The sequence below is a fragment of the Ambystoma mexicanum genome, chromosome 1q (genome assembly GCF_040938575.1).
Source record: "Ambystoma mexicanum isolate Mex_15411 chromosome 1q, UKY_AmexF1_1, whole genome shotgun sequence".
NCBI lineage: Eukaryota > Metazoa > Chordata > Amphibia > Caudata > Ambystomatidae > Ambystoma > Ambystoma mexicanum.
In genome coordinates this window covers 796,686,694-796,713,389 of record NC_090922.1, presented here as the reverse complement: position 1 = coordinate 796,713,389, position 26,696 = coordinate 796,686,694, and the positions used below count along the sequence as shown (strand labels likewise).

The 26,696-nt window shown below is 44.0% G+C and overlaps 1 protein-coding gene across 1 annotated transcript in view; it reads right to left on the bottom strand.

Annotated features, from left to right (window-relative positions):
* The window catches only part of PLA2G4A (phospholipase A2 group IVA), a 2,090,704-nt gene that overhangs the window by 1,837,467 nt on the left and 226,541 nt on the right, over positions 1–26,696 (bottom strand). The window contains exon 2 of the mRNA XM_069641387.1: positions 2,438–2,578. The gene's annotated coding sequence lies outside the window, so the exon portion shown is untranslated. The remainder of the gene's footprint in view (positions 1–2,437; positions 2,579–26,696) is intronic.

The window sequence follows — 26,696 nt, the reverse complement described above, 5'->3', positions numbered from 1 at the left end:
TTGCATTTAGTCACCTACAAGAGTTGGGGATAATATAGTTGCAATTACAGCTCTTTCTCCCTCAATAAAATATATACAATTTAAAGTGAGCCTGCATAAAAGACTGGATTAGAAGGAAAGTTTTGTGTCAAAGTTTCTGCAAATGTTCTAATACTATTTCTCTAACCGGACAAACTCGTCTAGGCCGACAGTCTGGATGTTAATGGTCACTAGGGGATAGCGATAAACTTTGCTGGCAAGGCAGCAATGACAAATCTGATCAGTTGTCGCCCCAAATGGGGCTCGACTTTGTAGAGCTGCCCAATTAAAAGAATTAAGAAAACTACTAAAGAATATCCCCTTTTGTCTCAGAACAGGGAACAGAAGAGGTGGTCAAGCTCAACGATACAAAGAAGGAAAAAAGGACGCAGTTTAATATAGCTCAAACTTACACCGCAGTTTCTATACCTGAAAATTGCAATCAAGGTGTAGACTGATCGCTGCAAAATTGATGTAGCATATACAAATGCAAAGACTACGGGTAAAGTGGAAGGATTAACTGGAGAGACCCTTATCATGTGCATCAAAACCCTTGTTTAGAGTACATTTCACGTATAGTCCTCTTTTAGAGGCAGGAAATATATAGACTATACAAAATAGTTAATATAAATACCCATTAAACTACTCAATTAGATTCCATTCTACTACAACGGCGGTCTGCTCTTAAAACCAAGAATGTGAACTATCAGGAATGCAGTTTGACAAGGTTCACGGTAATGTCTTGGTACTGGCCATTCAAGGAACCGCACCCAAATCCCCATGCCAACCTGCAGAGGTGGGAGGTCTCGAATTCCAAACCTTACAAATGTTAATGGGACTTTTCCCAACCAGGCAAAAGGAAATGCCCAAATGCTCCTCAGCCAAGCTTGGGCTGCTACAGGCAAATTATCCAAGAGGTAATCCCACTGCAAAGAGTTCTAGCCAGTTCATGCATGCAAGCTGCAATCCTCCAACGCACAGTTGCTACAATTGGGTTTTAGTGCATTGTTGGTGATGACTACAAATAAGCAGGCCGTCCACCTGCTTCAGCCCCCATTTCGAGAGACTAATGGAGCATGCAAGGTGCTACTGCAGCAACGAACATGGGACCAGTCATAGCTGGAGGAACTTGCTCCATTATAGAATGAATAATAATGCCTTTAGTACAAGGAGGAATCAGCCAAGTTGCAAGTAAATAAAACACGAACACTGCTTGCAGTACAGGAAAGATAGGTTGGGGGGTTCCATAAAAATATCCACCTACCAATCATTAGGTGAGAAATATTCTGGGAAGGAGACCTTGATAAGGAACAGAAAAAACAACAAGATAAATGGGTTACTTCAGTTGGGAGAAACCCAAACATAAGGAACAAAAGAAGGAAAGAAAAAAAAAAACAGGCTTGAGCTTTTTAAACAGACAATGGAAACATTCAAACCAATGGATAATGCCAGAGACAAATCAAACGTTTGACTGGATTGCATGCCGATAAGTGATAGGGCTCTAGCTAGAGGTACTCTTAACGTGACCAGCAAATCTGTCCTGTTCCATCAAGAACGTTTTGAAAGTTAACTAATATGCTGCACATATGTACACTGGCTGCTTTTTAAGGCTATACAGGTCTGTGTTTAACACCCAGTGTCCAGGTTTTATTATAGGTGCTTTCCATCTGGAGGCTTTAAGCAGTCTCTTCATACACTAAGACTATTTCACGGCTACATCAAACATTACCACGCAGAGCGGTGTAACTCAAAGCCATGAAGATGATTTGCTGTGTTGCTCTTTTGCTGGGTTGAAAATAATATTTAAGCAAATTATAAAATAGCCCATTAATATAAGCACTTATGAGCATAATTCAAAAATGGTGTTTTTTTATGCGAGCACATTATGCAATGGCCGGTGTGTTGGAAACAAATATTCAGACATTAATACAAAGTAAGTAATTTCCTCCTATGATACATATTCACACATGAATAGGTCTTATCCGTAACTCAACAAATTTAAGGATTGTTAAACAGGTTTGTTGCATCTTACCAGTAAATTATGTGGGAATTTACAACTGATTAGCGGATAAGTGATAGGACAAAACAGACGGCTACATTATATCTACATTTATCAATGGTGAGGAAGAACGCTTAGTTTGTTCAAGTCAACACATCACCCAGGATGAAGCAGGACAATGCACCTGGAATTTTGAAGGATAAGAACTGGAACACCTCCCAAAAAGGCAAATTGAACTATGGAGGAATCAGACAACTGTATAACAAACCTAGGTGTTCTCTTTTGCCTTGGAAATGAAGAATTATAAATGCTAAATACTAAACTATTACTTAGACAATAGTTGCACGTTCAGAAGGATTTGATTTTTCAATGGAGAACCCTAGATGTTGAAACAAACATGGATTTAAACTTGACTCCTACCGTTTCTGATGAAAGCTTGTGGAAGTGCCAACAAGCCTGGTGTATTTTCTGACGAATCATGCACCTGTGGCCAACCAGACGAAGGAAGCGAAGAAATGCCCAAGATGTAGGAAGCCTGGACTCAAGGTGAGATCTTGTATGCTGCAGACAAACAAAAGACAACAGATAATTAAGCCTTCTGAGCAATGCTGTGATCAGCTGTTTTTTTGCATTCCAGAGTTCAGAGAACTAACCGATGCCAGATCTTGCCGAAATGACGGATTGCATGCACTTATCAGCGTTGCGACAGCCTTTTTGGATTTCAGTTCAATCAGATTTAATCCAATAATTGCAAAGACCCCCCCCCCCCACACACACCCCTCACTGCCTCCCTCACTCCGACATGTTCCCTTTTAGGGTCAAAGGGTTTATCTGAAAATGTCCACTATATGGCGGTAATGACCTTGCTCACGTGGTCTCCCTGTATTAAATGGAACATTAAAACCAAGGTCAGCCCTGCCATCTACTCGACACTTTCCCAAACTGTTGTACCTCAATATGTTCCAAACTGAAATATCTTCATATAATAGAAATCTCATTTATTGTATGATCCATGTATTTTAAAAAGTATCAATTTGAAGTTAATAATTGGATTCCCAAAGTTACTGGGCTTTAAAAATAGTTTTGCACTTGCCAAGGAAGATGCAAATGCACTGCATAGCATTCCAATGATCCACAATCAAACACTATTCTATTCAAGTTCTATTGGGAAAATGGATCAACGAAAGGTTACTTCTATTCCCATAGTTTTAATAAATATTTGACTATTCAGTTTGGTTTAAGATTAGCAGTTATGCCCATGATTTGAAATCCCCAATAGAATTTGGATATAATACCGAGCTCCTTTGTATGGTTCTTGGACCTATTAAACTCTCCATTTAGTAAATAAACAAACTTCATATTTGTATCAAGGGCTTTAATGCAATCAGTGTGATAAGGAGCTTAGTTCACACGTTTCTTTTTTTAAGTTGCTCAGTTCTTCGTCTTGTATGTTGCTTTGAAAATGGGCACAATGAGTACAATCCAAGGGTGTTTATTGAACAGTAGAAAAACGCCTAATCTAAATCTAAGATGGGAGCAAGCTACAACCATCAAAGTAAAGAGAACGCTATCCTAGTGGTGTCCTGTTAAAACAAAATGGCCTATACTAATAAACCTATTGCCAAATCCCTACTCTATATAACAAAAGGATGTGGGACAATGATATGTATAACAAAAGAGTGCAATGCAAACTGAAATGTCCAAAAGAGTTTCGGTAGTTCAGGGCTGCTGAAGTAATACTCTCCCTTCCCCACGTTGCATCGCGGGACAAGGCGGAACAGTGGTATGACTGCTAGCACCCCTCTAGACTATAGGCATCAGGAAGCTTTTTCTTCTGAAAAGCAGGATCCCTTGAATCAATGTCTTTTGCTTTGAAGCACAAGACTTTTCCTAAACTCTCACTATGTAGGACTCCCCTCTTCTGCGGCTTTCCCTTTATTCCTCTTTGTTGGGTTCACTTTTATCTTTACAGTCACTTTATTAAAATGCTGGATTCTCCTTCCCTTGCTTTCACCTGGCATCCCCCCGTCGTGTTCACTATAGCATTCTAAGGAAGTGCACGTAAGTGTGCTGTTGGCTGGAAGACTTTCTGTGCCTATGTTGACTGCTACATTTGGAACTTTGCTGCCGCTGTGGAACCTCTGAGTCAGCAAGAGGAAGTTCTGCTGTTTGAATCTTGGACGTGCACTGAAAGTAATTATGGATTTTCGATCTACCGAGACTTTTGGGACTGTCCTGTGCTGGGACTCTAAGCTGGGACGCTGCATTTCTTTTCTTCACTGATGCTGCCTATGTTCTTTGTTTTTTTTTTTCTTTCTTGCAGCGTGGTGTTTACGCAGTGGCCCCGCACCCTTTTCCTCGCCTCTACAATCATAAAATAACCAGAGTGCACGTAAGTGTGCTGTTGGCTGTTCGTGCAGTTTGTGTAATGCTGAACTGCAACCAGCTTTATAATGTGAAGCTGTTTATAACGTGAAGGCTCCTATCTGGATTTAGGTTCTGTTATTTTCTCTGTGCTCCTCTCGCCGGCTAGTGTTTCTTTTGATTCTGTTCTTTTGCCTTTCTGTGCCGCATTTGTATTAAGTATGTATATATTCAGTAAGATTGACTAGGCTTTTTTGTGCATCGTGTGAATGTCATTTTTTCTACATTGCTATTGCGCTAATTGAGCATTTGGCAGGGTATTTGGCACCTCTTAAAGTAGAGATCTCTGACAAAATAAAAAAAATGTGTTGACTGACACGCCAGTTAAATGGCTGCATGCACTTCTCTTTTTTGGGGAAAATACTATTTTGATATTTAGTCTCTATAGTATGGTGGGTTCTTTAAGGAGCTGTAAAATTAGTAACATCTCATGTGGCAAAGAAGGTTTGAAAAAAAGAGTCACAAAACTAAAAGTTTTAATTTAATGAGGACTGATAGTAATCCCTCTAAAGTGAATCTGGAAATGGCTTATTCCACCTTAGAATGTTCTATCATTGTTGGTACAGATAAAATGTACAGGATCTTGCTTCTAAACCAAAGCATACGCAGGACCTACAGTTATTAGATATTGGGGAAAAGAAGTCAGCTATACTTGTTAATCCCTTACAGGAAGTAGAACCTCTTGCTCAAAGAGGTTTTTTGAGCATGCATGAGACGATGCTTCAATCCTCTACTTCTCTGGAGGATGACGAAATCCAATTTAAACCTATACATGATACATCTTTATTAGCACCCATTGTCCTGGCAGAATTGGACAAAAGGGTACATATGTCATGGGGCCCTTTCACCCCAATTAAAACTAGAGGGGGTGGAAGGGATGAAGTTCATCTACATAAGGCCTGGTGCTGTGAAGAAACTCCACGTGAGCAGGTTAAGTATCCGGCACTAGGGCATTCACAGGAATTACAGAGCACTAGCACACAGGAGTCTAAAGGTCTTGAAATTAAAGGGAAGGAATTGACCCCTTGGAATCTCAAATGTTCAAGCCCTTCCGCATCCAATCAACTCCCTATCCATGATCAGGAGGCACCACACTGTTCCCCAGATGGAGTGACTTACTCCTGAAGATTTGTTATTGGCCTACATGTCATTTCCCGTGCTGACCCGTGTTCTAAATTTATTAGGGAAGGGTCACAAAAGGACTCATGTAGAGCTACAGGAACTCAGATCATTTATGCTAGATATCGCTGATAAATTAAGCAAACTCGAGGGGTATATGTATGCCTTTGATGCACGTTATCCTTCTGTGGCTGCTATGACCCCTAGTATAGCTACATTTTCTACAAGGACTCAAAGCACTCAAACTCTGCAAAACAAATTGATATGGATTGTTCAAAATGTACTCCTCCTAGGAATTATCAGAGGGGACAGAAGTCCTATGCTGAGGTAGTCATTTATGGTACGCTCACAATCAGCACCACGATAAAATCAATGAATTACAAATAATGGAAAAAGCAATTAAGCTTAACACAGAAAATTGAGCACCTAGAGTACGCTATTAAATTAATTCAAGTTAATTGGGATGAAGAGAGTCCCAACTGTCATATTCTGACTGATTTTGGGGTTAATCCTCAAGCAGAGGACAATCCGGGTAGACCATTTGCTTTGCTGGAAGTAATGAAAATGGATTTAAAAAAGACTTGAGTGTGCGGAGGATTACGTGGGGGCTCTGACGTTGGGTTTTGATGCCCCATTTAAAGAATGCACTTCTCGGAGGGAGAAAAAAATGCGCGACGGGGCACTAAGATTAAGAGCTGTTAAACAGCCAGATAATCCACAGTGTGGTATAAAAATAAAATATGTATTACCTTCAGGAACAAAGAAAACACTTAGATCCTAATATCAAAGAAATTGGCCATTTACTTGATGGAGAGCGTGCCTTAGATTTGACACAGCTCGATGAAGAGAGCAAAAAGGCACTAGAACTTAGATTCCTCACAAAATACAAAAGAGGCTGTGGATTATACTAAAGGCAATAAAGATCCATACCAACGGCCAGAAATTGCAGAATCTGAAAGTAAGTGAAATAATCAAAACTGATGATGGAAAAGATGGTCATTTTATAACTATAATTAAGGCTGGTACTATAAGGAAACTTAAACCGATGTTGGGCAAAAGGAAAGAACAAATCTTCCAGCAAATCCTGGCGAAATATGATAAACAAAGAATCCACTAACTTAAATAGTTATGAACATGAATCCGGTATGGGTGGAACAACTGAACTAACTGGAAGTGAGGATGATTATGGAAAATATGGGGAAGCAAGAGATTCTTTGATAGAAGTCATGACTCATAAGGGCAAGATGCAGAATTCAAACAAAAAAGAATATAAAAACGAATCCCACAGAAAATACTAAGGGTAATAATAATAAAACAGATGGGTCAAAAGTGTTAAGGTTGCTGAAGATCATTCCACCGTTGCTAATGACAAACTGGAAAACACAGCCATTTCTACAGATCAACAAAATAGATACTGACTCTATTTCTTCTTTAAAGATTGAATTAAGCTATGAAATAATGAAGACCAGAGTAGATTAATGGAGACTGTGGTCATTTTTGATGACAACTGTAATAAAGTTCTCCCTAGTGAGGACATTCAAATTTTGGTACAGCAAGCTTTGATGAATCTACTTCAATTCCCCTCTAATTGTGGTGTTCTTCCACCAATACAAAATGAAAAGGTTGTTATGAGAGAGAAGAACAAGTTACTTTCTTACCTGGTAACGTTCTTTCGATGGGATGGTCCGACGACGTATTCCATATCTATGACAGGTAATGTCCACAGCTGTGCTGCTTCGGAAAATCTTTGGTGTCTGCGTCCTGCGTCGATGCGCCATTCCCGAGGACGACCTCCGACGGCTGACATCACCCAATGTGATAAGTAGGACGCACGACGCCCATAGCCTCAGTTATAGTTTTTTCCCAGAACGTGTGCCACCAGTTTTCTGCCAGTCAGACACACAAGGCCTTGCGGAACGCAAGCTGCAATCGCAAAAGAATTCTGCAGTGGGGAAGGCAGGGAGGGAGCGATATGGAATACGTTGTCGGACCATCCCATCGAAAGAACGTTAACAGGTAAGAAAGTAACTTGTTCTTCGAGGGGATTTGGTCCTCTGACATATTCCATATCTATGACAGACTACCAAAGCAGTACCAAGCAAGGAGGTGGGAAAGAATTTAGAATACAAATTTAGCATGCCCAATCAAATTGCGGAATAGAGAACTGCCTTGCCAAAGGCAAGATCTTGCCCTCTGATGGAATCGAGGGAGTAGTGACGTACAAAAGTATGTACTGAAGCCCAGGGGCTGCATCACAGATGTGACGAATAGGAACTCCCCTCTGCAGGGCAGTAGACGCAGCCACTCTCCTGGTAGAATGGGTCCGCAAGCCAGCCGGAGGGTCCTTACCCGTCAAGCGGTAACACTCGGAGATAGCTAAAATAATCCAACGAGACAGTCTGTTTCGTCACAGCTTGTCCCAAACGCTTTCCAGCGTAACCAATGAAAAGTTGATCGTCCACTCTGACCCGGGACATGCGTGAACTATAAAAGCTCAACGCTCTCCTAGGATCAAGCTTATGGAGCCTCTCCTCTTCCTTACCAGGATGTGGAGGAGGATCGAACGCCGGAAGAAAAACCTTCTGGCTCAAATGAAATTCCGAAACCACCTTCGGAAGAAAAGCAGGACGAACTCTAAGGACAACCCTGTCCTTCTGAAACACAGTGAAGAGTGGCTTAACTGAAAGTGCCTGTAACTCACTCACTCTGCGAGCGGAAGTAACCGCAACCAAAAACACAGTTTACAGAGTCAACAGCCTCAAAGGACAAGAATGTAAAGGCTCAAACGGAGCACCCATAAGAAACTTAAGAACAAGGTTCAGATCCCAACCGGGCACCAGAAAAGGTGACGGAGGGAACACATTAGTGAGCCCTTTCAAAAACTGCGAAATCAAAGGAATCTTAAAATAGGAATACTCTTCAGACGAGCGCTTAAAGATGGACAGCGCCGCCAGGTAACCTTTAATGGTCCCCACTTGCAAGCCCCTGTGGGCCAAAGAAAGCAAAAAAGACAGAACCATGGGAATGTCACATTCAAAAGGATCCACATGCTCAACTCTGCACCAGTCGCAGAACTTCTCCAACGGCAACGGTAGAGACTTTGTTGCCGGCCGCCTGGCCGGAAGCAACACCTCCATCACGTCTTCAGGGAGGGCCCAATCCTTCTACCTCAACCTTTCAGAAGCCAAGCATGAAGATTGAGGGAACTGACCTCTGGATGGAGAACCTGACCCCCCTCCCGTGAGAGCAGATTGTCTCGGTAGGGAAGATGACGTGGAGGGCAGATTGACAAGTCTAGAAGGTCCGGGTACCTTGTCCTCCGGGCCCACGCCGGAGCAATGAGGATCACCCGGGAACCGAACCTCCGTAACCTCTGCAGCACTTGCGGGATGACGGGGACTGGAGGAAACGCGTACAGCAGTGGGAATGACCACTCCACCACAAATGCGTCTCCTAAGGCTCATTTTGGAGGAAATTCCCGCGAGCAAAACCTTTCGCACTTCCGGTTGACACTGGAGGCGAAGAGATCCACTTGAGGGGTCCCCCAAAGGGCGAAGATCTCCAGGAGAATCTTCTGAGCCAGCTCCCACTCGTGAGAGATCGAGCTCTGCCTGCTCAGAGCGTCCACCGTCTCGTTGTCGTCTCTGGCCAGATGAACAGCCGAGATCGAAACTTCCTGCTGGATGGCCCAGAATTTGAGCTGCATCGCCTCCCTGCACAGCGGAAGTGACCCTGCCACCCCCCCTTTTTGTTGAGGTAGTGCATGGCCACCGTGTTGTCCTTTAGAATCAGGACACTCATTCCACGCACAGTCGGCAGAAAAGCCTTCAGGGCTAGCCTGACGGCCCTCAGATCCAACAGATTGATATGGAGTCTGGACTCCGACGGAGACCAACAACCGCTGACTGTCAACTCGTTGGCATGAGCTCCCCATCCCGTGAGGGATGCGTCCGTCACGATCATCACCTCCGGCCAGGGCAGCCAAAATGGGGCCCCCTTCATCAGATTGCCCTCGACGGAAGGTCCCGGGCCACCGAGGGCTGCACCTGAACATGGTCTGACAGCCTGCCGGAGGACTGAGCCCACTGGAGCTTGAGTGCCCACTGCAAAGATCTCATCCGCAGACGAGCCTATGGCACCAGAAGAATGCAGGATGCCATGAGGCCGAGCAGTCTCAAGAACTCGGACGCTGGGAGATCCTGGGCAAAATGAAACTTGTGCACCATCTGCTGAATGTGAAGAGCCCTCACCTGAGGAGGAAAACACTGCCCCAGAGACGTGTCGAGCACTGCTCCGATATACTGGAGCCGCTGCGTTGGTGTCAAATGGGACTTCTTTAAATTGAGGGAGAAGCCCAGCCTGTGAAGGGAGTGGCAGGTGACTGACAGATGATCCAGGACTTGACCAGGTAGGGGTAGGCGTGAATCCCCCTTTCCTGAGATGCGCTGCCACCACCACCATGAGCTTGGTGAAAACCCTCGGGGCGGAGGTCAATCCGAACGGCAGGACCTGAAACTGAAAGTGCGAGTCGCCAACCGCGAACCTCAGGTACTTCGTGTGCTTGGGATGGATCGGCCCATGGAAGTAAGCATCTTTGAGGTCGAGAGACACCAACCAGTCCTGAAGTTGAAGGGCCTGGAGGACTTAAGAGTCACCATCTTGAACTTGTCCTTCGTGAGGAGTTTGTTCAAACTCTGAAAGTCCATGATGGGTCTCAATCCCCAGTCTTTCTTTGAAATAAAAAAATAAGGGGAATACTATCCCTTGTTCCTCTCCGCTACAGGTACCAGTTCTATGGCGCCTTTCTCCAGCAGGGCTTGAATTTCCTGTGCAAGGAGCGGATCCGGACACTTCAAAGAGAGGTTCCCTGGTGGATTGTCGTGAGGCCTCTGCCGAAAAGGAAGACAGTAGCCGTGGGTTATGATCTCCATAACCCACACATCCGAAGTAATGGCTTGCCACTCTACAAGATGCTGCGCCAGCCTTCCCCCAACCGGCGAACCATGGGACCTGGCCTCATGACCGAGTGGTAGCGGCTGCACCGTTGCCTGAGGGTAAAGAGGCAACTGCCCGAGCGGCCTTGGCACCTCGAGTACCTTTATTTCCACATCTGGCACTCTTACGATGGCCTCTGACTGCTAGCTGCCCTCGCTTTACTGAAGGACGAGTAATAGCGAAAGGAACCACCCCTCCAGTACTGTCCCCTAAGACGAAAAGGCAGAGGTTGGCGAACTGCAGCGCCCAACGACTTTTCTGCAGCTTTGGAGGTCTGCAACCTCTCAAGGCTCTTGTCAGCCTTGCTGCCAAAAAGGTGTTCACCGTCAAAGGGCATGTTGAGGAGCCGGGACTGCACATCAGGAGCGAACCCAGATTCCACAACCACGCAAACCTGCGCATTACGGTGCTCGCTGCCATGGACCGGCTGACACAATCTGCCAAGTCCAAACCCGACTGAACGGCCTCACACATAGCATCCTTGCCATCCTGAACCATAGCAAGGAAACCATCCTGTTCGTCCCCTTCGGGAATATGTTCAGCCGCTAAGGAAACAGTTCCACAGAGTGTGTGTGAAACGAGACAAGGCACATATGGAGTTGGCTGCCTGAAGCGCCATACCCCCAGAAGAAAACACTTTCTTCGCCCAGCCGTCAAAACGTTTGTCGTCCCTATCCGGAGGGATGGTAGGATACGACGCCTGCTTTGCCGGGGCCGTAGCCGCCTGCACCACCAAACTCTCCAGAGTGGGGTGCCTAGACAAGTAGCAGGGGTCGCTACTGGCTGGACGGTATTTTCGCGACCAAGACTTGCCCACTGCCGGGAGACTCTCCGGAGCAGTCCAAGCCGCCGCCACCCTTCTCTGCAGAGCCATATGAAAAGGGTCAGTGGGGGGACCGAGATCAAGGATGTCCGTGAGATCATCCTGAACAAACTCCCCTGGGGGAGCTGACCAACTCAAGTACTCTGCGAGCCGAAACATAAAGGCGCCGATATGAAGAATCGGCATGAGTGCCAGGCTCTGGCCTACAAAACTCCACCTCCGGAGAGGTGTCCAGTCCATTGGCATCATGCAGCGACTGCCGCAGATCATCAAACTGGCTATGGCCCGAGATAAGGTCATCTGGAACCGTAACCGGAACCAAGCCCCCATCAGAGCCTTCATCACCCTCTGAAATTTACTCCAGGCGGGGAGTGGAAGACCTCTGTGGACCAAAGCAGTGCCTGACCTTAGCCATAGCCTTTCTAGGGGCAAACCCCGTGCCACGGGGCCCCTCCGACACCAGCGCCTCGAAAGGCGTTGAGGGCCCCGAACGAGTCGGCGCCGACAGAAAAGGTGTCGACGTCGAGCGAATCGTCAACGTCAGCTGCAGCGCCGCCAGCATCGGCGGCGTCGACACAGGCCTTGAAGCCGGAGCTCCGAGCGTGTCTCTCGACGACCTAGGCTCCGTCGACGACCCCCTCAGAGGCGGAGCATCGAGAGAAATCGTCGACGACCTCGGCGCCACAGGCGTCGACGTCTTCTTCGAAGACACCACAGGATCACGCAGTCTCGAGCACGTCGAGGACCTGGAACGGGCATGGCGAGAACGGCTACCCTTGTCCGAGCGGGACCTCTCCCGCGAGCTGTGCCGACCACCCGAGCCCGAAGGCGTATGGGCGGTGTCTCTCGACCGGTGCCGACCAACCCCACTCGTAGGCGCGGACGGACCGATGCCCTGCGATTCAAGAATCGCTAGCATCTGCTTCCCGAAGCAAGCCCATTCCTCCGGTGTCGCTTGCATGGAGGGATAAGCGACCCGCCGACGGGCCGAGTCCTCGGAAGAGGACGGGGAAGGCGACCTATGCCGGCGCTTCAGGGAATGCCTCGAAGAGGCGGAGGAGAGGCGAGACCGACTCCTGGAAGGAGACCCACTGGACTTCCGACGATGACACAGAGAGTCACCCCTCGAGTCATCCGTTGACCTCGACTTCCGGTGCTTAGACACCCGGCCTACCGACAGATTCTTCTTGCATTCCAGCAAGGCCTTTGCCGTGAGCGACTGGCAGTCGACACAGTCTTCCGTATCGTGGGCCTCCCAGAGGCAGGCGTCGTGCGAGTCTGTGACCGACATCTTGGACCCACAGTCCCCGCAGTTCTTGAAGCCCGGACGCGGGGTTGAAGATGAGAAAGACATTGCCACGAACAGGTCTACACACAAACCGAACAGGTTCAACGAACCGAGAATTGAAAACAGCAAACTCCAACGAGTCGAGGCGTACCGAGATTCACGAAGTGAACACGTTCGCGGAAAAAACAGAACTGAGGCTGTGGGCGTCGTGCGTCCTACTTATCACATCGGGTGACGTCGGCCGTCGGAGGAGGTCCTCGGGGACGGCGCATCGACGCAGGCGCCAAAGATTTTCCGAAGCAGCACAGCTGTGGACATTACCGGTCATAGATATGGAATACGTTGGAGGACCCAATCCCCTCGAATGAGGGATTTAGTTATAATTCCAAGGATAGCTTGCCGTTTAATGATGAAGACAACGTGAGGACTTTTACAAATATACGTCCTTTGTGCACTGACAATAACATCAAAAACAATTCAGTAAATACTGCAAGCACACTATTGAGAGAGGGATCAGGTGTTACTATCGCCGAGGATAATTCAGTATATGCAGCTTGTGACTCAACAAGAGAGGGTCCAAGTGCAATGAAGGTGGGCTGGTCCAAAAGAGGTTGGAAGAACACATCAGAATAAAAATTGGGAGAATGCTTATGTGGATAATAGAAATGTGGAAATTGGTAGATTTGATGGACCACAAAAGGGAGGCAAGAAATCCGAATGTTCCATACAAAAACACAATTGTAGAGAGGAGATTAAGACGGCCCCATTTCTCCGACTATCTTAATGTTACTTTAAACTAATTGCTTCCTAATGGAGGACCTTTTTCCCCTCACTCGTGGAAGGATTTTGTCCCTCTTCTACGAGATTCCCCGTCTTTCTCTTATTTGATCTGGGGACATCAAGTTAATTGATTTTATTCATCCTATTAGAATTGATTTTGTCAGGATGGAGTTCTATTCTTAAGCTATTTACGAGCTTGTACTTTCAGAGTGTGAATCTTAACAAATTTGGTTATGGCTTGTTAAATTTTTGCCATGGACGCCTAAAAATATTTGGTTAAAATGTACTTCCAGGGAGTTCTTTCGGGACTCCTCCAAAGTATTGAAAAAAGTTAGGAAACTGTCACTACAGATTGATCTAGAGAATCGGAATTGAGATGGTTAGTTTTGACCTTAAGAGATTGTATCTCCAAAATCCAGGGGCTTAAGGTGAACTCCTAACATTACATGGGGTCAGTTTAATCTCATGGAATTCTAGCGGATCCTGGTTTCTAAAGAACTCCACGGAAATGTGGAATATACTCTAAACATGCTGTATTGTTTGTTTACAAGAGACCTGTGCTACTTCTCCACTCTCTCCGGATGGTTACACGATGTTTCAGAAACTTGCTACTAAGAGGTCAAAAGGTAGACCCTCAGGTGGGCTGCTCATAGCCGTTAGAAATGATCTATATGGGAAAAAGCTGAAAAATTTTAACATAACTAGAGGAATTATTGCTGTCCTGCTTGAATTCAGTAAATCTAAGTTTCCAGTACACTTATTGATTGTTAATATATACTGGTCCCCAGATTCTGATTTGAAAGATTCTATAGGATATATAAATTGTGTTATTCTTGAATGCCAAGAACTTTGTCCCGAATTGAATATTATTATTTTAGGTGATCTTAATTCGGAATTCGGAAATAAAATGTACTGCTTGAGTGTGGTAATTTCTAAAAAATGCATTCAGGGTGAGTTATGGTCTCCATTTTTTAAAGATTGGGGCATGCATTGTGTGAATGATTTGTTAGACCATACTAGGGATTGCCACACTTGGAGCAATGGAAGTTCCTTTTCAATCATCGATTATGTTTATGCCACATAGGTTTTTTTCAATCTCGTCAATGAATTTATCCCGATTCCAACGCAAAAAAGTGATCATAAAGTTCTTACGGTGACCTTTCTTTTGGAACTTAATAACTCTTCTGGTGGGATTTTTCCACTTGGGTTGGACATTAACAAGTCTTGCAACCGTATTAGTTGGCATGAGGGGAACATTGAGACAGTAAATGAGGTTTTTGTGCACGACTTTCAAAATATTGAATTTAGTAAGAAATTGACTTTATATACCCACAATGCTTTTGAATAGTATGTTTGCAGTACAGTGAGGGATGCGTGTGGAGGTAAGCAACTTAGTATGCTTAGTAAAATCCACCCTCACTCTTAGTGAAGAAATTAGAGATCTTAAGAAAGGAAGGAACAGGGAATTAAGGGCAAATCGTAACATCGCCATTTGGAAAATTTCCTTTTTAGTTTTATCAAAAATAAAAAAAATTAAAAATAGAGCCAAAGAACTACGTGCAAGAATGTACCAGAAGGATGATGAAGTAATGCTGGATTCTTTATCCGACTTCAGTGCACGCAAGTTCTGGGCTTTGATAAATAGACAACCTGAACCTCAAATGATAAGACAAACGGTATCTGTTAGACCAGATGTATTTGAGGGACATTTCGGGCAACTATACGCTCCCTCTGCTTTGGAGTGGCCACTCCCTTCAAAGATACGATCTTGCCCTTGGAATATTGTCTTCGGGCAGGCAGAGATTAGGAATTCGATCATGCGTAGCACACTTCCCATGCCCTAGGTCCTAATATGCTCTCTAATGCTGTATTGAAGGGAAACATTGAATTATGGTCAAAAATTGTTTATGTACTTTTCAGGGACATACTGCTGACAAGGACTATTCCAGAAAGCTGGCATCTCTCCTATATTGTTCCAATTTACAAGAGGGGCGATAGGGCCTGTCCTCAAAATTACAGGCCCATCGCCCTCACAGATGCAGAGTCCAATTTCTTTGCAGTTATCATTTTGGAGCATATTCAGGAGTGAATGGATTCATATTGTATCCGGACTTCTTTCCAGTTCGGATTTAGGCGTAACGTAGGCACAGATGCGGGAGGCCTCTTGATCTCAATCATGCATGGAAATCGGGGAAATCTGCTGATAAATGTGGCCTCTATCGACCTTACGTCTGCTTTTGATCTATTTTATGGTCGAAGCTATATCAGCTTGGGATGCCACCTCCTCTACTTTCTATATTATATCTACATGAAGGTACTAGAATTAAAATGTGCTTAAACTCTGATGGTGTGTTATCTAAATACATCAAAGTTTCTAACAGACCTAGACAGGGGTGCATTTTGACACTGACTCTCTTTAATCTCTATCGAATGCTGGAACCTTTTTGGAATCAGCTTTTGCTCCACCTAAAGTTGAAGGAAGACGTGTGTGTTGGACTGCTTATGCCAATGAGGTCACCTTTTATGACCACACGCCGCTCTGTCTCCAACGTCGTCTTAGTGCATTTAAGCAATATACTGTGATGAATTAATCGCCAATTAATTACAAAACAAATGTAATTATAAGATTATCTCAAAGGAAAATTCCCATTAAATGTTCATGGTTTTTGAACCATGAAAAACTCTGTTAGTCCAACTATAAGGTATTTGGCATATCCTGTTTTTGGTAATAATAAAAAATGTCATCTTCGTGAATATCTTGGGAAGAAGGCTACTCCTCTGATATCTCAGCTGAAGAAAACGGACTTTAAGTTCGGAAAATACTCAGTTCTTCCGTGTTTGCGCCTTTACAGAAGTAAGACCATAGCACAGTTTTGTTATGGACTGGAGTTTGCCCCACTGTGGTGCCGAAAGGAACTTGCGAAATATGAATCTAGAATTCTGAAAGCTATCTTTAAATGTCTGACAAAATGTGTTCCACTTTCAGTCCTTCGTTACGAAATTGGGCTCATGTCTATTAGAAGTGTTGTAGAGTGGCGATGATTTTCTCTTTATAGAAAGTTGATTATGTGTAAGAATTCCACCTTATATGCTATTATGGGTAATGGATTCCACAGTGGCTCGGTTGTCTCAATGTATTTGCGTAAAATGGAGGCGGAAGTGCATGAAGTTCTGGACAGACTTGGGATTCCTTACGAACTCCTATCTAATCCTCTAAAAAGTAAAGAGTTTGCAGCAACATTCTGATTGAAACCAGACTGTCGAAGATATATCTAAATATAAACTGTATAAACATCTTGTGTTAACTTTTAGTAAAGAAATTGGCACTGTACAACCTTATCTTCTGAAATTTCCGGATAGGAACTGGAGACAGGACTTTATGCACTTCCGGCTCAATGTGATGAAAAGAGCAATTGTTGTAATTAATCTTTATGCAGATATTGTGAGCAAGCAGAATTTCCTGAAACATTGAAGCATATTCTAACAGCATGTGATGGTTTAAGAATAGAACGTATACACAGCTTTAGCCAATTTGTCCCTAATACAGCTAATGTGGATCTTGAGATCTTGTGGTTAGAGAAGCTTCATGGTAATAGACTAAAAAAGCGTACTACTGCCAGCTGCAATTTAAAAGGGATACATGCAGACTGCAAGCGCAGGCCGAGTCAACATAACTTCAAGGCATGACTATTCTTGTGTTCTGCTATTTCTATATATTATTGCCTTGGTTTTGTGGTATACGAACACCCAAAAGTAAGTCAGGCTTCTTCAATGCGAGTCTAATGAATGTGTTCTGATCTTGATATTTGATTATCATTAATGTAGAGTGGCTAATTTAGTATTGTTAAGAAAAGCTTTTTATTTGTTTTTAGCGGTTGTTGTAAAGGATTTGATAATTTTGTAACAATGTAATAACTGGATGTTTGAACATGTAAGTTTTGTGATTTTCTTATAAAAATATTTCGTAAAGGTTACTGTGTAACCGTAAACAAATAATAAAAATAAAAATAGCCTTCCAATCACAGCTCAGTTAAGTTTACCAGTTCTACTAACTGATAGCATTCAGGAACTCTTAATGTCTTTTAAAACAAAATATATGGTTCACTTGCACTGGTTCACTCAGGTCCCCCTCCTCTGGGCTCAGCCCTTTCTCTTTAGGCAGTTCTGGCTTCCCTCGATTGGGCGCGAGCCTTCGAACCGCCAGCATCAGACTTGCTACTTTGCAATCTTTCCCGCTTTTACTTTTGAGCACTTGCTAGTTCGATACAGAGACTTCCGATAGGCGATTGTGTCTCACCGGGACACTCTACGTTGTGAAAAGTAAATGCAATTGCTACAATCAAGCTTCTTTCTCACGGTTGACATCCTACACGCAACCCACAATACTGGATAGAGTTTAAAGGTTTATACCGGCCTCCTCTCCCGAGGGCTTCTAGTATCTGCAGTTCCTTTCACTTCTTGTCAAAGACTTGACTGTACAAGGAGGCTTGTACCCTTGACTTTATCCTTCTGTGACCACTGACTATTCGCCTCTTTTCTCAGTTATTTTCGTTCCGGGCTTCTCTCACGCATAATCTCAGCATTCTTCATTCTTGCTACAATGTGCTTTTGCTTGCGGTTTCTCGACAACCCAACAAGCACTTCAAACATTAATGTCCTTTTCATTTATCAACACAAGCCGGTCTCCCTTTTCACTCACCAGCAGCAGCTGATAGTTTATCAAGACCTTCTGTTCAGTCAAGGCTTTTGACTCAGCGCAGCTAGCCTCCTTTCAAGTCCTCACGCCCAACATGAAGCAGGTACTGCTGTGACCTTCTGCAGTGGCAGGGAGTTTCCCCTTTGGGATTCTGCAGCGGCTTTCACCTTGCAGCTGGTAAATCCCGTCTGCTCTGCTTCAATAGTCACGTTGCCTTCCCGAGATATCCTGCCCTTTCATTCTGCTGGTCTTTCTCGCTTCAGTTACCCTTCTCACATTGCTCTCGGGTGCTCTCATGCTGCATCTTTTATGCCAGTGGGGAAATGTAACAGGATTCAGGTGCAAGTCATTAAGGTGAATACCCGACTCTGCCCGACCCTGATGTTGGGACATGTCAAACCGAGTGGTTGTGTGCGAGTGTCTTTCCCTGAAGCCCTTTGTCCGTGCAGAAGAGAGCGTGTATGGTAAAGGGGAGGGGGTTTGGGGGGAGGTAGCTAAAGTTCCTACATACTACCTGGAATGAGGGTGATCTACAGGAAAACAGGAACAGGGATACCGCGTCTCTCCTCCGGGTGCCCCAATCCCCAGGGACCCCTCATCCAGGTGATCCTCCTGCACTGGTCCACCCCCAGGAACTGAATCCAAAGGCGATGGCCGTGTCCTGGCCACCTGGATGACAGCTCCCAAGGGACCGAGCCGTGAGACACCCTTTGGTTTCTCACAATGTCTTCGGGTTAGCTGTAAAATTAATTTGAACTCTTATCTTGCTCCAGTGTCAGTTAATTTGAATCCATAAACTTCTTATTTGAGTCTCTGCATTTGTGTGTATGTGAATTTCCTTTTCCATTATACATTTCCTTTTCCACTGTACATTCAGGACTACAATTCAAAGAATGAAAAGAGATAACAAGGATTGCATCAGCATAATCTGATTTTGTTTTGCTTCAAAAGGAATTATGCACAATACACAAGCAAAACTAAAAGATACATTTTTGTCTGCACTGGAAAACGGCTTTTCATTTATTCTTTCTGCAATGGAAAAAAAGGTCTTCCTTGATACTTTCTAGGAAGACCATGTGTAAATCATTCATAAACAGATTTTGAAAACATTTGAAAACCCTTGAAAAAAAACACTGAAACAGGAAAGCCTAGGCAGAATGTACAGGCACTACAATTAAAGTACAGTTGCTAAACTAAAACAAATGGTAACAAATGGTAACAAATTAACTTGATTGTTACTGATGAATATTTAAGCATCAGCACCCCAGGTTGCCAATCCGGTAAACCGGGGTGCTGAGAACATTGTGTTTTGATTGAATGAACGGGTGCGCCGCACGGCGTCCCATTCATTTAATCAAAATACTGTACCAAGATGGCTGCCAACGAGATGGTAAAATACGGCTCCATACGGAGACCCTCTTCCATTTCCATGGCGGCCACAACGGAGCGGGAGCAGAAGCAGCAGCGGCAGGGATGGATTCACTGCAATCGGGTAAGTGCGGATGAGGGGAAGATTAAAAAATAAGTGAAGTGACGTTTGGGGAGATGGTGGGTGGGGGAAGGAGCCATCAGTCAGCTCGAAACACAGGCTTAAATTGGCTGATTTAGCTCACGTTTCGAGCAACCCAATTGGTTGCTGTCCCTATGCGGGGTGCTAATGAAGCATGTGCACACGCAACAGATTTCAATATGAAATTTTAAAAAAAGGTAAAGCCTATGGTAGCATAAAGAACAAGCCTTCATGCTTAAAATATGTACCTCCAAATAGAAAGGACAAAACGTTTGGGTGATGATATTGCGTGTATGTATTTATTTCTGAATGCTTTATACTACAATAAAACACAAAGGCATAAGGAGTCGTGTAAATCAAAATGAAAAGCATATTCTAAATGACCGAGTCTGAACCAACAGCCAGAACCAGATTACATGTTTGATTTATGTAAATTTATTTACCAATGCAAATAACCAGGAGTCCAAACGGTAATCTGCAGAATATTCTGCTCACCACAAATTCTTACAGTCCGTAAAAAGGGTATGTAAAGACACGCTGAGAGAGCGTTATGAATATAGCTTGTGGGTGTTCGTAAGGACCCACAATAGGTAAATCCATATCAGAAACCAGTCATCAACAGTTAGCTCATACACAAGCCTGTAAGCAAGTTTAGGTAACTATACCTACCGGTCAAGTACGGAAACAGAACAACATGAGTGGGAAGGTGGCCAAATTTAAACGCAAGGCAAGGATGTCTTTTGCCATCTCGAGTTTGAGAAATAGCTTACAGTACTGACATGCAATGTACACTTTTGTTGTTGCAAGCAGCCCCTGGGCAATCTTTCCCCTCTTCCCACATCCCACAGAGCCTAAAGAGTGATAGATGCAAACTGCATTACCTATGCGCAAGATTTCGGCCGAACGCATGCTAAAGTATGAACACGTCTATGCTTCTATGAGCTACATAGTCGCATCATCAGTGATAAGGTGCTACGTAGACTTGCATTCAAATGTGACCCCCTGCAATACCATTTTCTTTTTGTTTTAATTTCAATTTTACGTTATCGCTTTTGGCTTGTGTGAAAAAAAAAAAGTACAAAAAAAAACAGATGGATAATACGGGGGCAAACTGCAAAGTTTATGTATACTTGGGGCAGTAATTAAACCCATGGCTTGGTAGCAGAGGGTAACTGCCGTAATCTGTGAAGGCACTTCAGCAAGCCGTTTCATAGACCAGAGTGCCCAGGTTCTAAGTCCCTTGACAAGCAACGCAGTTTTATTTTTACACGCAAGATACTAATTAACAACCTGGCATGTGCGCTCATTACTCTCAGCTCACACCCTGCCATGCGCCATGTCAATTGAGCGTGTGGGCTACCCATAAACAAATAGTACCACAACATGGAAAAAGAATGTGGGGGTCAAAACCTATGTATGCTTATGGTAGCAATTATCCTCATAGCTTGGTAGCATACAGAATCTGCTGCATCCTGCGTAATGACATTGGAGAGGTTTAGATCAAACCCCCAAAAAATCAATGCAGTTTAATAGTGTCTTTACAGCCATTTTTATAGCCATACGAATTAAACCATGCTTTTTAATTGAAATGTGCACTACGGTTCGGGCCGGTTTAATTCAAATTTAATGACTTCAAGAAGTCATTAAAAACCTGGCTATTCAATAAATTCTAGCCCGTTGTTCCCCCTCAACCTCCCCTCCCTGCTGACATCAACCTCAGAAAGCACCAGGTACCCCACACATCCTCCCACTCCTTTGCCCTGCTGGAAAATATACTGCTAGCCTACTCTGTATGTATTGACTATCATGTCATTTTGTAATTTTAGTATGAATCCTGCTATTTGCATATGTCAATGCTACAAATGTGTTAATACTATTGTTTCTATATAATCAAGATTTCTGTAACTACACCGTGAAACCCACGGGTTTGGGCATATAATAAATGCAATAAATAAATAAAAATACATTGCTTTTATTTCAATTTTGGCTAGCTTTGGGGTGAAGGCACTCCACTGATTGATATCACTCCTGGAGAGTGCCCAATACCACATCTGGAAAGGTGTTCACACTTTTTGAAAAGGGCGATTTCTGTCTACCCAGGATGAAAAAGATTAATAGGCACAGATTAAGGCACCATGCATGGATGGTTGCACTCATGGGGTGAAACAAACTATTCTTTTATGCACCCCGGCATACCCATACCCCTCTGGTTATACCCAATTTAAAGGATCATGTTCTGAATATGATCATACGTTAATTCACTGCGCATTGCAAGTAGTGTGCTTCAACCGTTGTACTATCCAATTTCTCATTAGCTCAGATAGGAGCGCAAAGCTGCAGGACCTTTAAGGCTGTGGGTATTGCACTGCAGAAAATTAAGCAATGGCAGTTAATCGTGGGACTTAACTTACACAATCTGCCTTCTACTAGCCTGGAAAGTGCGCCCACAGAAGCTCAGAATTAAACCTGTGCTAAGGGGTGATGTACTGCTTGCCAGTCATCCCTATGACAGATTACCTTCCCAGACAAAAATATCACAAATCCCAATACAAAATCATAGGGTACATTTAGTTCTCCCAATTGCCTTCTGAAAACATCCCTTCCTGTCTTTTCTAAAACATTGGCGTGTATGCAACCCGTGTTCTAGTTCAATTCTTGGTTCTCTATCATGGGATTAAAGTTATGAAAGTGAACATTGGGCTGGAAAGGCAGACAGACACGAGTCAGAATTCACAGTTACTCTGCGACAAAAGGGGGCTGTGTTTATGTCGAGCGTTTCTCAAGTACAATAAGGCATGCTTCTCATCTCACCCTAATTTCAGCTGAGGGTGCCACCTGATTTCTGTGCAATCGAATGCCAAAACATTTACACCTGAGGGGGGGCAGACATAACTTCATTTTCTACAGTGCTTATATGCACCGTTTATTTATGGCACAGTAAAGTTTTTGAAGTAGTGTCTTTTTTTAATGATCTGTTTGGTAAAACAAACTTTTCATTATGGCATTTACATTTAAAAACAAGAAAAAATAAAAACACAGAAAAACAAAAAGAGTTGACATCTAGGTTTCCGGTTCTTGGAAATTGCTGTCATTGAAAATCGCAGGCAAAATTTGATTACTGTTAAAATTAAATTTTTGTCATGACCTTTTAAGAGATGGGCCCATCATTCTTGTGTGTTCATCTGTTTCTGGGAAATTTTGAAGAAGTCTGTATGCACGGAGGATGCTGTAACGTGGCTGCAACCAGTTTATGTATAGCACAGTAATGCTGCGTTTTTTAAAAAGTAGTGTCCTGGTGCATGGACGAGGAAATAATGCAGCCGTAACTGGGAGAACAACAAACAGCCTTACACTTTGTGCCGCGTTGATATGCGCTGCTTACTGGTTTATAACTCCTGTTCGCCAGCATTAGTACCTTTCATAGACTTGCATGCTCTTTGAATATTCCCTGTCCTCAGGCTGGGAATCCTTGGTAATTGCAGTTTTCATTTGAAAAACTGCAGGCACTTTAGTGTTCTCTTAGAGTCGTTTTGGGTCATCTTACTCCCCCTAGCCAACAGGCATTCTCTATGAGCTCCACCCCTGCGGGCCATCTTAACATTAGCATAGCACAAGTCAAAGTGCTAAAATGAGTCAAAAGCAGCCACATGTGAATTAGGCAGGAAGGTCGAATGTGAGTCTATGAAAGATACCAATGTTGGAGAACAGGAGTTACAGGTAAATAACTTATTCAATCTCCAGCATTGGATCTTTCATAGATTCACATGGTGTTTGAATAGATTAGAAAGCAGTATGCACATATGGATACCATGCAATACGATCAGAAGAACTAGTCTCACCTTCAGGAAAAGTTCCCTTGTGCAAACAAATGGCAAAGCACCACTTTTCTGACCCAAAACTCCTTTGTGGAATCCCTACCAACCCAGAAGACCCTTGTGAAGGTGTGGACAGACCTCCATGTAGCCGCCCTGCAGGACGTCCAGAAAGTAAGGCAGTGATGGAAGAGACAGCCCTTGTGGAGGGTGCCCTAGCCGACCAGGAAGTGGCTTGTCACGATGCAAGCAGACAGCAAGGTATACACTAGTTTTGCAAAATAAAAATATTTTGCTTAGCAAATCAACCTACACGATTAGACATTTGGCAGAGTTTGGTATAAAAGTACACCACCACAAGCAGCTGGTTAGTTTAAGCCTGGGGGAAATATTTTTAAAAGGAATCTAAGGCTAAGATGTGTCCTGAATTGTGCAGAGTCTACATCTGCTTTTTGTCCGAGTGCTTGATCTCAACAGCACCAGCAGGACGTCTAGGTTTCAGGCAAAAAATATATATCAACAGTCTTTTCTGAATTGAACTCTGCTGTAGAAGGGTGGTGGGGAAGAACTAGGGTCCCCCCGCACCCATAATCTTTTTAGAATTAGGCAAGACCTCTTTCAGGCGCCATAGGCACTGGGAAGGCTCTCTCATGCAGACATAATCGCATACACAGACATGGGCAGGCACTGAAAAGGGCAGTTATTGTTTAAATATAATGCACAATTAACTATTAGCTGAATAGATTTGTAATGTCAGATCTTAAGGCATTGGAAAATCTCAGTACTACAAAGGAGTCAAGCTCCTTCCCCGAAGGAATGCGGCCTGCGCTAAAAATGGACTACAGGCTCATGCATTGTTTCGTCACTAGAGCCAAGCACTGGCAGAGCACATGTGACTCACCAGCTGTCTGTCAAAGGGTCCATGCAGGCTAAAAATTGATTTTACATGCTCTGTGCGACAAACTGCAGAATCATGAAGTTCTGCAGAAGCTATTGTGGGGAAATAACATTCTGGTGTGCCTCAGGAGGAGACAAACACTCACTGAGCGCAAAGTGCGTCAGCAGCAAATGCAGTTATACAGTTATACAGTACGCCAGGTGAGTTATGGTGCTCCATGGCTCTTTTACTCTGTTTCTTCAATGCCGGCTATGAAACCGATACATTCTCCCCGCTATAACCTGTGCAGGGCCCCTCCAAAAGATGTAAATGCTGGTCTCTCAGTACTGAACCGCTCCCTCCCATTACTATGCGCTACGCACAAACCTCCCAAATCTGCTCCTTGCAATGGAAGTATAACAAAATATTTTAACGGCTCAAATTCTACATCTATACTTGCAATGGATGGGTAAAAGCCCAATTCTTGTATTTGTGAGGACATATACAGGAGGAACATGTATTTGTGAGGACATATACAGGAGGAACAATGCTCTTTTGATCACAACAGACAATAAATCAGATTTGACAGGAAGCAGTGAGCTTCTTACAATGGGGTGAGTTGGTGGGACATTCTAACCAGGTTGTGGAGGGGAGTAAATGGAACAGTCACCGGGGACAGGACATAAGTGGACATACATAGATTACGGCCAGCTGTGCTCAGGACGTGACCATGATGGGTGAAGTGCTAGAATGGAGGCAGAGGAAGTGAGACAAGAGGCAGGTTAGAAGCGAGGGAATCATCTATTTATGTATTAATTCATTTATATAGCGCATCGAACCCTTAGTTATCTGGGCACATTACTTGGTTACACATTAGATTGTACAATACATATAGGTATGACAGTACATGGAATTATTGAAGATGTATCACAAAGAAGTACAGACATGTGCAAGATCAGAAGATTTAGAACATTATGATGCCTCCTCTGTGAAGAGCCATGATTTTACATTTTTCCTAAAACAGAAGTAGAAGGGCTCTGCTATTAAGGCTAGGGGCAAGACGTTCCATAATTCATGTTAGCTTACAGGCAGATGAGAGGTAATATAAGGCAGGGAGGTAGGCTTTTAGTTTGGTTTTGAAGAAATCTGTGTGGACTGTTTCTCTGCTGTCCGGGGGGGAAAAGAATTCCATGCAAGTGTGCAAGTGGAATAAGAAGAGAGAACGAGCAGAAGCAGGAGGAAGCACAAGGAGGGAGAGGAGCCACAAGGGTAGTTGAGGAGGCAGAACAGAGATTACCAGAAGGCTTACAGAGTTGGACAGAGAAGGATAGATACAGTGGTGCTTTACCGTGGATGGATGTGTGAACCAGAAGACACTTTAATCTGGCCCTGTTTTGCATCAGCCGCCATCCAGCCTGATGACGGTACGAGGAAGTAGGTGTGAAGAGAGGGGGTTTAAAGAGAGTCCTGTTAGCGAAGTTAATGATCTTGTCGAGAGGACTGAAAGCATATTTGGGGGGAGACCAAAGAGGATGCTGGCACAGTAGTCCAGTTTAGAGAGAATGGTTAAGAGATGCTAGGTGGTGTTGAAAGGAAGTAGGTGTCGGTTTTTCTGATATTTAGGAGGTTGGGGCGAGCTGCTGGTCCAGTTTTGGAGATGAAAGTAGAGAAGTTGTTAGAAGGGTCACAGATTACGCTGAGGTCTCTAGCTGAAGCGTAGGGGAAGAGTGTGAGGTGGGAACTCGATAGGATGAGAGAGCTTTTGGCAGGGGGAGTACCTCTGTTTTGGTAGAGTTTAACATCAGAGTGCGAAGCCATTCAATATTTAATGGCAGAGAGACAGTTTGAAATTTTGATAGAGATCAGAGGAGAGTTCAGTAGCACAAACTTGCAAGGAGGAGCCTTTTCCTCCCAGGAATGGAACCCAAGCAGTACTCGATCGTCCAATTGAGGATATTGAATCCTCCATCCTACACTTGTGTTATAGTTTGGTAAATGAAGCCGAGCAGGTAAAAAGGCATTCAGAATCTCAGGCTCCAGAAATGTTTTCCATTTCCTCGCAAAAGGCGCCCAATAGTGGAAGGGATTAGAATGGGCCGAGGATAGCTTTGGCAAAATCTGGCAATTATTTCTCCCAACTCTTTGGCTGGCAGGCAAATACACAATACTTGCCCAGATGCCGAACCAATGTCCCTGGACACCCACTTTACTATGGTTCTGAACTTACTCTTACAGTCCCTTGTAAGAGTACACTATCAGTGTGGAGAATAATTTGCAATCTGGCCAGCTAACGGAGATCCTAGCAATCTCAAGTTGGGGGAATACGGACAACATTGTGGTACCAGACCACGACGC